General features: G+C 42.6%; 1 long non-coding RNA gene across 1 annotated transcript in view; it reads right to left on the bottom strand.

Annotated features, from left to right (window-relative positions):
• LOC114617569 overlaps positions 1-11,353 on the bottom strand; it is a 165,455-nt gene that overhangs the window by 45,840 nt on the left and 108,262 nt on the right. The window contains exon 3 of the long non-coding RNA XR_003710813.1: positions 7,770-7,898. This is a non-coding gene — a long non-coding RNA (uncharacterized LOC114617569). The remainder of the gene's footprint in view (positions 1-7,769; positions 7,899-11,353) is intronic.

Below are 11,353 nucleotides of genomic sequence, written 5' to 3'. Positions count from 1 at the left end.
ATAGATAGATAGATAGATAGATAGATAGATAGATAGATAGATAGATATGTGTATATATATATGTGTGTGTGTATATGTGCATGTGTATATGTATTCACACAAAATAAATAAATTTTAATAAAAACATTGAGAAAAGAAAACTGAAATGTTTGAGTTTTAGTACTTCAACTGTGCAGGATAGACAAGTGTCAAATTCTATGGCATGCTACAAAATGATGTGATTTTGTATGTGTCCAAGTCAGTCTATAATCAGAACAGGAAGACTGACCCCTTAATGAATGCAGGAACAGATCAACTTTTGTCTTGATTTTATAGACAAAGAGACTGGAGGTTGCATGAGAACATCATGCAAAAACAAAAATAAAAATACCTGGCAAATTTGAAGGTGAAACTTAACCTTTCCTACTTACTGATGCAAAGTAAAGAATCAATAGGAAAAATATGGTACTGTAGAATTGAACACCACCCCCCAACATGAAACTATAGCTTAAAAGACATGTAACTGGAGGCTGGGGAGATGGTTCAGTGGTTAAGAACACTTCCTCTTCTTCCACAGGACATGAGTTCAATTCCCAGCACCTGTACTGGGGGGAAGGATGCCGCCAATTATCTGTAACTCTAGCTAGCTCCAAGGACGGCTGCAAGCATGTGTACATATACACACATAAATAAAAATAATATTTAAAAAAAGACATATAACATGCCTCACAGACTCACTGACAAAAAAAAGTCTTGGATTATGATATAAAAAGTGAGGTTTTTGAGTGACATTTTTAATGTAATTTTTTTATTATAAAAAATTCCATCCTGCTTTCTTTTACAAAGGAACTCTTAGAGAATAAAAATTAATTTTGGAGATGACCTTTCATTTACTTAAGCCAAGATTTTTTTCCCTCTTTTGGTATTTTAGCCAAATAGAATTCTTAGAAGTGGAGGGAAAGAGAAAAAAAGCAGCAAGCATATTCCTGGAGCAGGGTAGCCTTTCAACGCTGAAAATGTTACATCAACCTTTTTAATGTTAACCAGTCTTGACTTTTTCAATTCGCATTGAAAATCCCACACAGTCACGCAATGCTGCCAGTACAGCAAGTACCATTAGCCTGGATTCCCCCATTTGGCAGGTATCATCCTAGATGTCACGGAACAGCTAGAAAGGCAATTTCTAGTAACTTTACAAAGATGGCTACAACAGAGCAGACAGGGTTCTATCTGTTGTTAAGTCTTCCAGGATCAAAGGTTCAACCTAGGTTGTTAGGTTGTTTAGTTTAAATAATTTAACATTAAATCCAAGCACTTTCATAAAATGGTTTGATCGGAAACATCTTTTAACAGTTTTTGAGAAATTGGAATAAGTTCTGGGGATCTGGTCAGTGGTCTAATGATTGCCTAGTGTATTAGGGAACCCTGGGTTTAATCCTCAGTATAAAGTCAAGACAAGATAGAGAGCTGTAATCCCAGCACTTGGGAAATAGAAACAGAAGGATCACAAGTTCAATGCATCAAGATGGAGGGCAGCCTGTGCTTCATCAGCTCCTGTCTCAGGGCGCACCAACAGTGACAGGAAAGAATGCTCCTTTTGGAAGGTGCCACAGGAGCCCAGGCCACTGATACAGAAGCCTGAAATGACACACGGGCCGGGGAGTGAACAGAGGCAGTAAACTGCAAATCATCCCACAGGAGAAACCACAGCTCTGTGAGTGGGTGAAGAACAGGAAGACGAGGTGCCCAGCAGCAGACAGGGTTCAAGTTGCCAAGTGATCTGTATCTCTAAATGAGAACCCAGTGGAAGTGAGGATGATAACTTCAAGTTTATGCTTAGCCCCAAGTTCAAGCTCAAGGGGTCCATGTGGTTTCTGACTGGAGCCTTATGAAGGGCGACTGGAAGTAACTGAGTTCAGGATCTTAAGGAATGGGAATGTTAAGGGTATTCACTGGCTCAGAGTGGTGAAGTCCCCTGCCACACACCACACCACACACAGAGACACAGACAGACAGATGGACGGACACACACACACACCAAGGAAGGCATGCGAAGTAACAGGATGTGACTTTCCCATTTCTTTCAACGGTATCTGCACTGGCAGCAGTAGTTAAAATTCTAATTTCTTTTGATGCACAGAAAATACCTCCCTTCAAAGCTCTTAGATTGTCAGTTAAGAAGAGGACCCATCAAACCCATCAACACCTGCTCGCTGATTCCTGCTCTAAGTAAATCCATCCCATTTCCTAAAGTAGTATGCTTTTGCTCAAAGCTAGACTTAACCACACAAGCTTCTCAGAGGGACGTCTGCAATTAGTAGCTTGTGATGGCATCAACTAAAAGATTGAATCCTGCATCAAACAGAGTCTGGGTCCTGCTCTACAGAACACTGGCTTAGGTATGTGTGGAACCAATCTCTTCTAAGCTGGAACACTTCTAGAACTTTCTACAGATCTCCCCCCCCCCCCCGCCACTGGCCTTAAACTCACTATGAAAGTCCAGGTTAGTTCCAAACTCATGGCAATCCTCCTGGCCTTAGCCTTCCAAATGCTGAGATTATAAATCTACTTGGCTACCAGTAGATTTTTTGTTCCTAACACCAGTTTCCCAGAGAAGTACCTAGGATGTTACTGCTTAGAAATTGGACAAATAGCAAGGCTGCTTTGTGGCAAATGGCCCGAGCTATATGGTTTCGAACAGGGCAGCTGCTCTGCTAATAAGATGGGCTTTTCTTTTGCCCTCTTATAAAGGAATGTGGCTTCTAAGAAGGAAATAGTCCCTCCAATTTAGGAATGCTAGCTAGCTATGGTAGTGCCCACCTACAATTCCATCACTTGGCAGTCAGATGCAGACGGAGAAGTTTGAGACCAACAAGGCCTATATAATGAGTTCTAGGCTACCCATGGCTGGCTACACAGCTAGAGTTTTTCTCAAATCATCTGATAGTAGAATAAAACCCAATGTTCTACATTTTCTTTAATTCATTATTCCTCCTCTACCTGAGAGCCTTTTAAGAAAGGCTCTGACTATGTCAGACTCTGGTAGACCTCTAAGGAGACAGCTATATCAGGCTCCTGTCAGCATTCACTTCCTGACATCCACATCAGCATCTACCTTTGGTGACTGCACATGGGATGGATATTCAGAGGAGGATGCTCACAGCTAACCATTGAACTGATAAAGGGGTTCCCAACAGAGGGGTTAGAGAGAAGGAGCTGAAGGAGCCGAAAGGGTTTGCGGCCCCATGAGGAGAGCAACAATACCAACCAACCAGAGCTCCCAGGGTCTAAACCACCAGCCTGGGAGCACTTAGGGAGGGACCCATGGCTCCAGCTGTATATGTAAGGGAGGATGGCCTTGTCGGGCATAGGTGGGAGAGGAGATCCTTGGTCCCATGAAGGCTGGACATCTAGTGTGGGGGAATTCGAGGGTGGGGAGGTGGGAGTGGGGGGGCACATCCTCATAGAAGCAGGAGGAGGGTGGATGGGATAGGGGGTTCCTGGGCAGGGGCGAAATGGGGTAAGGGGATAACATCTGAAATGTAAATAAAATATCCAATAAAAAAAAGAAAGGCTCAGTGTATATATGCAAACAACTATACATTTCTGTCCTACCAATGGCAACCAAGGCACTTCTCTTCTGCATCAGAGTTCTCACACCTATGCCCACTTGGATGAGAAAAGCCACTCAGAGAAGTCCAGCCAGGTCTCCATGAAAGTCATGCTCCAGAGTCTCATTTGCTGTTAGCTTTGCTTTGGGAATCCATGCCCATTTGCCCAAACTTAGAGAATATGAGGAGAATCTATTCTACTTTGCCTTTTTGCTTTCTAATCTCCTAGACTGAATGAAAGGACAAAAAGCTGTACTTCAGAGGCAGAATACCTGTTTAACATGTACATGGTCCCTGATTCCATCCTAACACCAAAGTGAAAGCTGTAACAGACACACCTGGGAGTATATATTTTTCCAACATCATACTTAGGTGTGTCTTCTCACACAAACTTAATTCACGAGCAGCCTACCTTCTACAGGCAAAACCGTGGCTAATAGGTGAAGAAAAGAAAAGATTGTAAAAAGAGAATTTTTTTTTAACTTGATAGCCCAGGCAATCTCTGTCTCAATCTTCTAGACCCTGGGATTATGGGTATGTAGCATACCACCAGCGTCAAAAACAAATGAGATGCATTTGGTAAATTATGATATTGTGAAATATACCTTTGCTATTTGTCTCCATTTCCTGGCTTACAACCTTTAAAGCTCTTAGAAGAAATCAATGTCCTTTGATACAGGCATTAATTGACTTTATATCCCCACAGCTTCAGTACGGGACACATCAAGGTTAGATTTACAGGTTAGGTCATTTAGCCTATCTCTCAATCTCAAAAGAGCTGGAGATTGAGCTGACTGTCTGTGGCCAACGAGGTTATAAGTATGCTTATGCAATGAAGTTTCCATAAAAAAACTCGAAGGGCAGGGTTTGAGGAGGATACCGTAGGTTAGCCAGCCCAGAGAATGCTGAGGCTCTGTACCCTCCCTCTCCCTCCCTCCTTCCCCAGCTCTTCATCCTAACATCTACCCTCTTCTCTGCAATGCCATTTATAACATGCCAGTAACAGCAGTGGTACACAGTAGTGTTATCACAGCAAAGAAAAGTATTTCCTTGAAATCTGCGACTCAATCTAGCAAATTCATGTAAACCCAAGGAGGAGGTGCAAGGAACCCTGCCTTATGTCTGGTGGGCCAAGAAGCCCAGGTGAAATAACCTAACTTATGACTTAGGCAGTACTGCAGGACTGATTCCACCTGACGCCATCAGAATAGGTTGTTTTGCTTGTATACACATTCACCGATACGTTCTGCCTCAGAACACACAGGAGGAGAAACCGAGTTTGCTTTTCTCAATATCCTGTCAGCAATGGCTATCTTAACAGGTTTGTCCATCCCAATGGCCCCATTAGCTGTTCATAGAACAAGGAGGGTATTATAAGTTCTGTTAGACCCATCCACCAGGACTACATGCAAACCACTGAGGAGTTCTAACAGAAACACAGACACCACAGATTTCTTTGGAATCAAAAGCAAAGCCAGGTTGACTGCCCCGTGGTTCCAGGTTGGGTGGCAGAGCAGAAGGAAGAGGAGCCAGATGTCACCACTGTAATTCGTTAATATCAGATTCAAACCCAGACTCTGCCACTGTCACTGTGGAGCTATGATGTAAAGCCACTGGGGCTTAACATTGTCTTTTTCCATAACAGGATGTCTCTCCTACCCCTCAATCTTACCACCTGAAAGTCCCACCAGCTGAAAGACATACAACGCAGAATAAGCTGCTGACGGCAGCTGCTATGGCTTTGGGAGCTGGCTGCTCTTTTGTAGCTCTCCTCCAGCTGCCCAGCATAGAGCGGATGTCCCCTTATGCCAGACCTCAACAGGAGTGACTGCTGTTACAAGGGACAGAAGAGAGAGACATGAGAGTGTTTTCCAAGAGCCTATGGCCTGGGGTAGAGAATGCTTTGTGTGTTTAGCTCAAACTGGGTTTCTGAGAGCTTGTATATACTGACTTCCTATCCCCAAAAGGTGGATAGGATTCCTCAATTTTTGTCATTAAAAACTGATAAATCAAAAAAGTAAATATGACTCTCGTGGTGAATGTTGCCTGGATCAATAAGGGAGCACTTCACTTGGGAGCTTCATTGTACTCAGATCTGTAACTGGACAAGGGAAATATTCATAGTCTCTGGACCATTGTTTGAAACTCCAGTAGGCAAAGAGTTAGGTGGGGCAAGCCATTTGAGCTTCCCCACCCCACCCCCCCGAAAATTCTGATTCCTTCAGCCTGGTGTCACTGTGTCTTCAACCTTAATAACCACATCCTGGTGAATCAGATGTAGGAGGTCCTGAGTTGAGACCACCATTGAGAAACACTGGCCATGGGTCTTGTCCTATAGCAGGCAGCAACCTAAATGTGGTACCAGCAAACACACAGCTCTAGGTAGTACCCGAGGCTCACAGACATTCATCAAGAGGGTCTTCTTAGTCGTTTGAGAACTCAGGAAGAACTTATAAATGACACCCTGCATTCTGAAGGGCAAGCCTTGTTCACAGGGAACCCCCAGCAAATGTCTTCAGCAGGTTTGTGATTCGCTATGGCCCACTGAACACAGTAGACATATCGGGGGAGGGGGGATACTCCATACACCAGACAGGAAGGACACTCTCCTTGGGACACTCATAAGCTGTTGCCTGCAGATCACACCCAGTCTACAGTGCCACTCTGCAGAACTCATGCGGTTTCCTGCTCCTCACAATTTAGCATTTGTTAGAGAGAGAAAATGCTGTTATGAAACCCAAATAATGTGCCACTCCGAGGCAGACAGCCAGCTGTTAACAAGAATGCCATGTGACCATCATTTTAACTGCTGTTCACAGCTCAGCTTTCAGGAAGGAGATGTTTAGTAAGATAGAAAATCAGAACCTTCTTCTCAATGGAAAACAAAGTTTGAGGCTCCATGGAGTGAACAGGCTTACACTCAGCCAGTCATACAGTGATAAAAATCTGGGACTTCAATAGAAAGAAAAAAAAAGGGAAGGACAAGAATTTAAAAGACCCTTGCTTTGTTTATTTTAATACAAAATTCATGAAACATTTTGTTATTAACGTCATAAGGGAATTAAATTATTAACCACCGAGTCTGAAAGTACTGCTTCACCAAAAGACAATAGAGATGAGTGAGTCCCTTGGGAGCTGGACCTTTTCTTCTATACTTGCTCACAGGATGACCTCCCCAACTCCCTGCAAATGATAGTTTGCTCCAGGCACACAGTGAATTCCGCTGGAGAGAACGGAAGATCAGGTACTAGAAGGCGTTGAGTTTTCAATTTGCAGGAGGCCTGGGAGATTACTAGGGCACATCTGCTTTTACAGGCCAGTGCTATGCTCTCCCAGTGCCCTCCACCATAGGCTCAAATGAACAGGCTCGAATCTGAAGATTGCCTCCAGAATCAAAGCCAAAAGGACATGCAGAGAAAGCTATATTGCTTTAGTATATAGTTAGGAATTTTTTTTAGGAAGAATATGTAATTAAAGCTTGGAATTCTTAGACTGTAACTCAGGCCAAGGTGGTCACTCAGGGGACCAAGAACCAATAAGCAGAATGACCAAGGTCTACAGTCTACTTCCAGGATGGTCGCTATATTTCACAACAACATGTTATACATGTTAGAGAAAAATGGAAGCGAGAACCAAAAGATTGCCAACATGAAGAACAGGTCAAAAGTTATGAAGAAAATACTATCTTGATCATAAATTACATACTATATACTTTTTTCAATTGACCACAGTGCACCCCATGCATGCATGTTTACAAGTTACATAGGAAGCACTTGTTGAATGTGCTGGAAACTACTGATGATAGCATCAATAATGACTATAGTATTGTATAAGGGTATCACCAGATAGCTAGACCCTCTGTATGACTCATTAATCCCTTATGAATTTGACTAAAATAGACCTACAGACCACACAGATTATTTATTGTTTGTGTGTAGACTTGTGTGGGCACTTGTGTTTTTGTTGTTGCTATTGTTTGTTTTATTTGGTTTTTTTTTTTTTTGCTTGTTTGTTTTGTTTCATTTTCACTAACCACAAGTGTCTTGCCCTGAGGTCTTGTTGCTTAAGCTATGGGGAAAAATTAGCTAAGCATCTTAGTCACTAAAATATCCCAGCACACCAAATAAATACTCCACATGAAATTTAAAGCATGTAAACGCCAACCCAGGGATGACTTACCACAAACCATTCCTGTTTCAAGCTCATTCGTGCAGGCTGGAGTCCACTCTGTTTTGCTCAGGGTCTACTGCAACCTTACTTTTGCCGTTTGAACACAGATCCTTTGATTCTGTTCCAGGACGCTGCAATCTAACAAAACCAAACAGCAAGTCAGAGTGGGAAATGCCACTTCAAGCAGTTGGTGATTATGTAGGGGAAATCCCTGGGTGTTCTCAATGTCTATCTCATAATGTCAAACAAGCGTGTTAATCACCTAAACAAAGCTATCAGACATCCTCTACAGCAGTGCTCTAAAATACTGGAAAGAAAGACAGAAAGAAAGACAGAAAGACAGAAAGGAAGGAGGGAAGGAAGGAAGGAAGGAAGGAAGGAAGGAAGGAAGGAAGGAAGGAAGGAAAAAGAAGAGAGGAAGGAGGGAGGGAAGGAGACACATACACACATGCACACATGCAGAAAGAAAGAGTGAGAGAGAGAGAGAGAGAGAGAGAGAGAGAGAGAGAGAGAGAGAGAGAATATGAATAAAGCTAACCCATGCCGGGAAAGATAGTATTTTCTAATAGGCATGTGCTTGCAAAATATCAAGTTTACCAACTGAATGAAGTGAAGGAAAGATTCTTTAGGTTTGAATAACTACATACAATAACTTCTAGGTACTAAGGGTAAAAAGTAGAGGAAGTTTTTTTTTTTCGTTTTGTTTTTTAAAATTACTCATTCAGCCTGTTACAGTCTGAGACTGCTGTGTGTGATGGTGTACGCCTATAATCCCAGCATTCAGGAGGTAGAGGCAGGAGCATCAGGAGTTCAAGGCCAGCGTAGGCTACACAGAAGGCTTCTGTGTTTAAACATGCCTTCCCCTCAGGTCTTACTATCCTGAAATGTTTAGACATGAACATAATAAGTTAATCTGGCTACTTTCCTGGCTCTTTGTCATGAAAACTTTTTCAAAACTATTTTATTGCTTAGCTATGGGGGAAAATGATTATGCATCTTACTTACAAAAAATATCCCAGCACACCAAATAATTAATTCAGATGAAATTAAAAACATGTAAATGCCAACTCCAATGGGGTGACTTACCCTAAAACATTCCTGTTTTCAAGCTCACTCACGCATGAATGAGCATCCATCTGGCTGACGAGCAAATATTATATTTTTTTTTAATACAGAGCTTTTAGGATAGAACAAAAGACCAATAGCACGCAAGAGAAAGGAAATTTCCATTTTGCACTACACAGGAGTGGTTGATGGGTTTCCCCCTCTACCTGCCTCTTGATAAACTTGATAAATACCATCTCCTCCCAGGATGGAAAGTGCTAATTACTGTACATGGTAGGTATGAAAGGAACAGTAAAGGTATTCATGACTCCTCACCCTGACTGGGAACAGCTGAAGCCTACAGTGGAACCGCCTATCATATGGCCATTCTAGAAAGTTCTTTTCCTTCATGAGCTGCATTTAAAATTCTTTTGTCCCCAGCTAGGGTTCCAGTTCCTCCTGAATCATGGTTACACCCTACTGTTTTGTTTTTTGATAGTGGCCACTTGAGAGTTTGGAGGTTGACTTGAAAGGAGTCTGCACCGCCCCCCTTTAATATTTTAGCTTTGCAGTACTTGTCTCCAGTCTATCTTGAAAGCCTGTGGGAGGGTTGTCACCCAGGTCTGAGGATGGTGGCTACATCAGACTGTAACTGTAGCTCTGGATGTCGGAGGAGAGAACCTGAAGATAGATACTTTATCCCTCCACCGACTTGTATACTAAGACTTAGTATGTTCAGCTAGCATGTAGACTGGAATTAGGGCTGAAGCTGACCCCCCCCCCAAGGAAAGACACAAAGGCTAGGCATGGAGATGTATGGCTGCAGTCCACACAGTCTAAAGGTCATCCCAAATATAAGGCTAGTAGAGTAGTAGTAAGCTGGGGTGGCCAGGGCCACATAGCAAGAGAACAGAAGTCTACCTCAAAACAGTGACAACAGAAAGAAAACAACAAACAACAAAACCCAAGAGGGTCTCAATGACCTATTTTCTTTGCCTCGAACTGGAATAAAAAAATGGTCTCTAACACAGAGTGGAAGCAACCATGGCCAGCACTTCCTCCCCCACCCCACCCCCCAGATCATCACATGAAAGGACCTCTTAACCTATGTCAGCTCCCACGTTTTTGTCTTCCTGTCATGGCTCCCCACAGGCACAGTATAGATGAAATGTGATTCTTCGAAGGCCCAGCAGTTGTCGAGAGTAAAAACAGATATGTTTTTCTTTACCAGTTTCCTTTTCAGAATATAAGGAAGCAAGGCAATGCCCAGTGACCAGATGTAATGCTAAATAAACATTAAGAATCTCAGAAGGGCTTCCGGGATGACCAAGAAAGCTACCATCACATCAACCACTTATAAAATGTAACCATTCATGTACATCTAGGTCATTGGGATAACTAACATTTTTGTTTGTTTTCTTGCATCAGGGTCTCAAGTATTCCTTGAACTTACTATGTAGCTAAGGGTGACCTTGAACTTCTGATCCTGTTCCCTCCACCTGTCTAGTGCTGGGATTATAAGTGTACACTACCTTGTTCAATCTGTGCTGTGCTAAGGATCAAACCCAGGGTATCCTGCTTACTGAGCAAACACTCCCAACAACTGAGCTATATCCCCAGTCCCTAACTGACCCTTTGAAAGACTTTACAGGCTATTGCTTTACAGATCAGTGAAGGTTTTCTAAGAGAACTTCCAGGGGTCACTGGTTAGATTCATGTGGACAATTCCAACAGAAACTGTAGGAATCTTGGTCAACACTCAGTCAAGTGAACCGGCTTCAGTGCCATGCAATGAGTGTCCAGTTTGGAAGTGCATCTGACAGGAAACAGAAATGCCCTTTGATTTTCTAGAGGACATGGATACCCACGGAAGATGCAGTTGTAAGAGCACCTTTCTTTTTTCTGAGCAGTTTTCTTGAACTGTAACTTACCCCCTTGGTGGGGGCAGTATGTAGTAGTAACAGTGACACAAATCAAGAAAAGCCTCCAAGTTCAAAGAAAAACTGTCTTGGGAAAGACAGAATTTGGAGGAGGAAGGAAAGAGGGCCTTTATCTCCAAAGTTATTAGTGGTTGTCAAACTTTTTTTTTCTTGAAACTAAAAATAGTGCCTATTTTCCCTCTCACGGCCACCAACTTTCTACCTGGGTCTTTTAGAATTGGACAGGTTCTCTGCCCCTTCATGTAACTTCTACAATGACTCTCCTACCCGCCCTGGAGAGAGCCATACACATTGTAAAGACAGAGGAAGTGAGTCAGGATGCTGACTAGACTTTGAGTTGAACTCTTTACGTCAATTGACTCATTTATTTCTTTCACTTTTATTTTATTTTGAGATACAGTCTTGCCTGATAGCCCAGGCTGGCCCCTGTCTCCTAAAGTAGCCCAGTGTATCTCTCAAGCACTGGGATTATAGGCATGGAGCACTGCCTTCAGTTCTCTTTGACTCTTAAAGGATATTAAAATCATTTAATGGAATGGAAAGTGGCTTTAAACTAAAGGAGCTCACCAGTATCCTAACGTTTCTATTAAGGCACCGAGCTCAATGTTC

Source organism: Grammomys surdaster, unplaced genomic scaffold (assembly GCF_004785775.1).
Source record: "Grammomys surdaster isolate TR1022 unplaced genomic scaffold, NIH_TR_1.0 137, whole genome shotgun sequence".
NCBI lineage: Eukaryota > Metazoa > Chordata > Mammalia > Rodentia > Muridae > Grammomys > Grammomys surdaster.
Note: the sequence above shows the minus strand (reverse complement) of the source record. Positions and strands in the feature narration are given on the sequence as shown.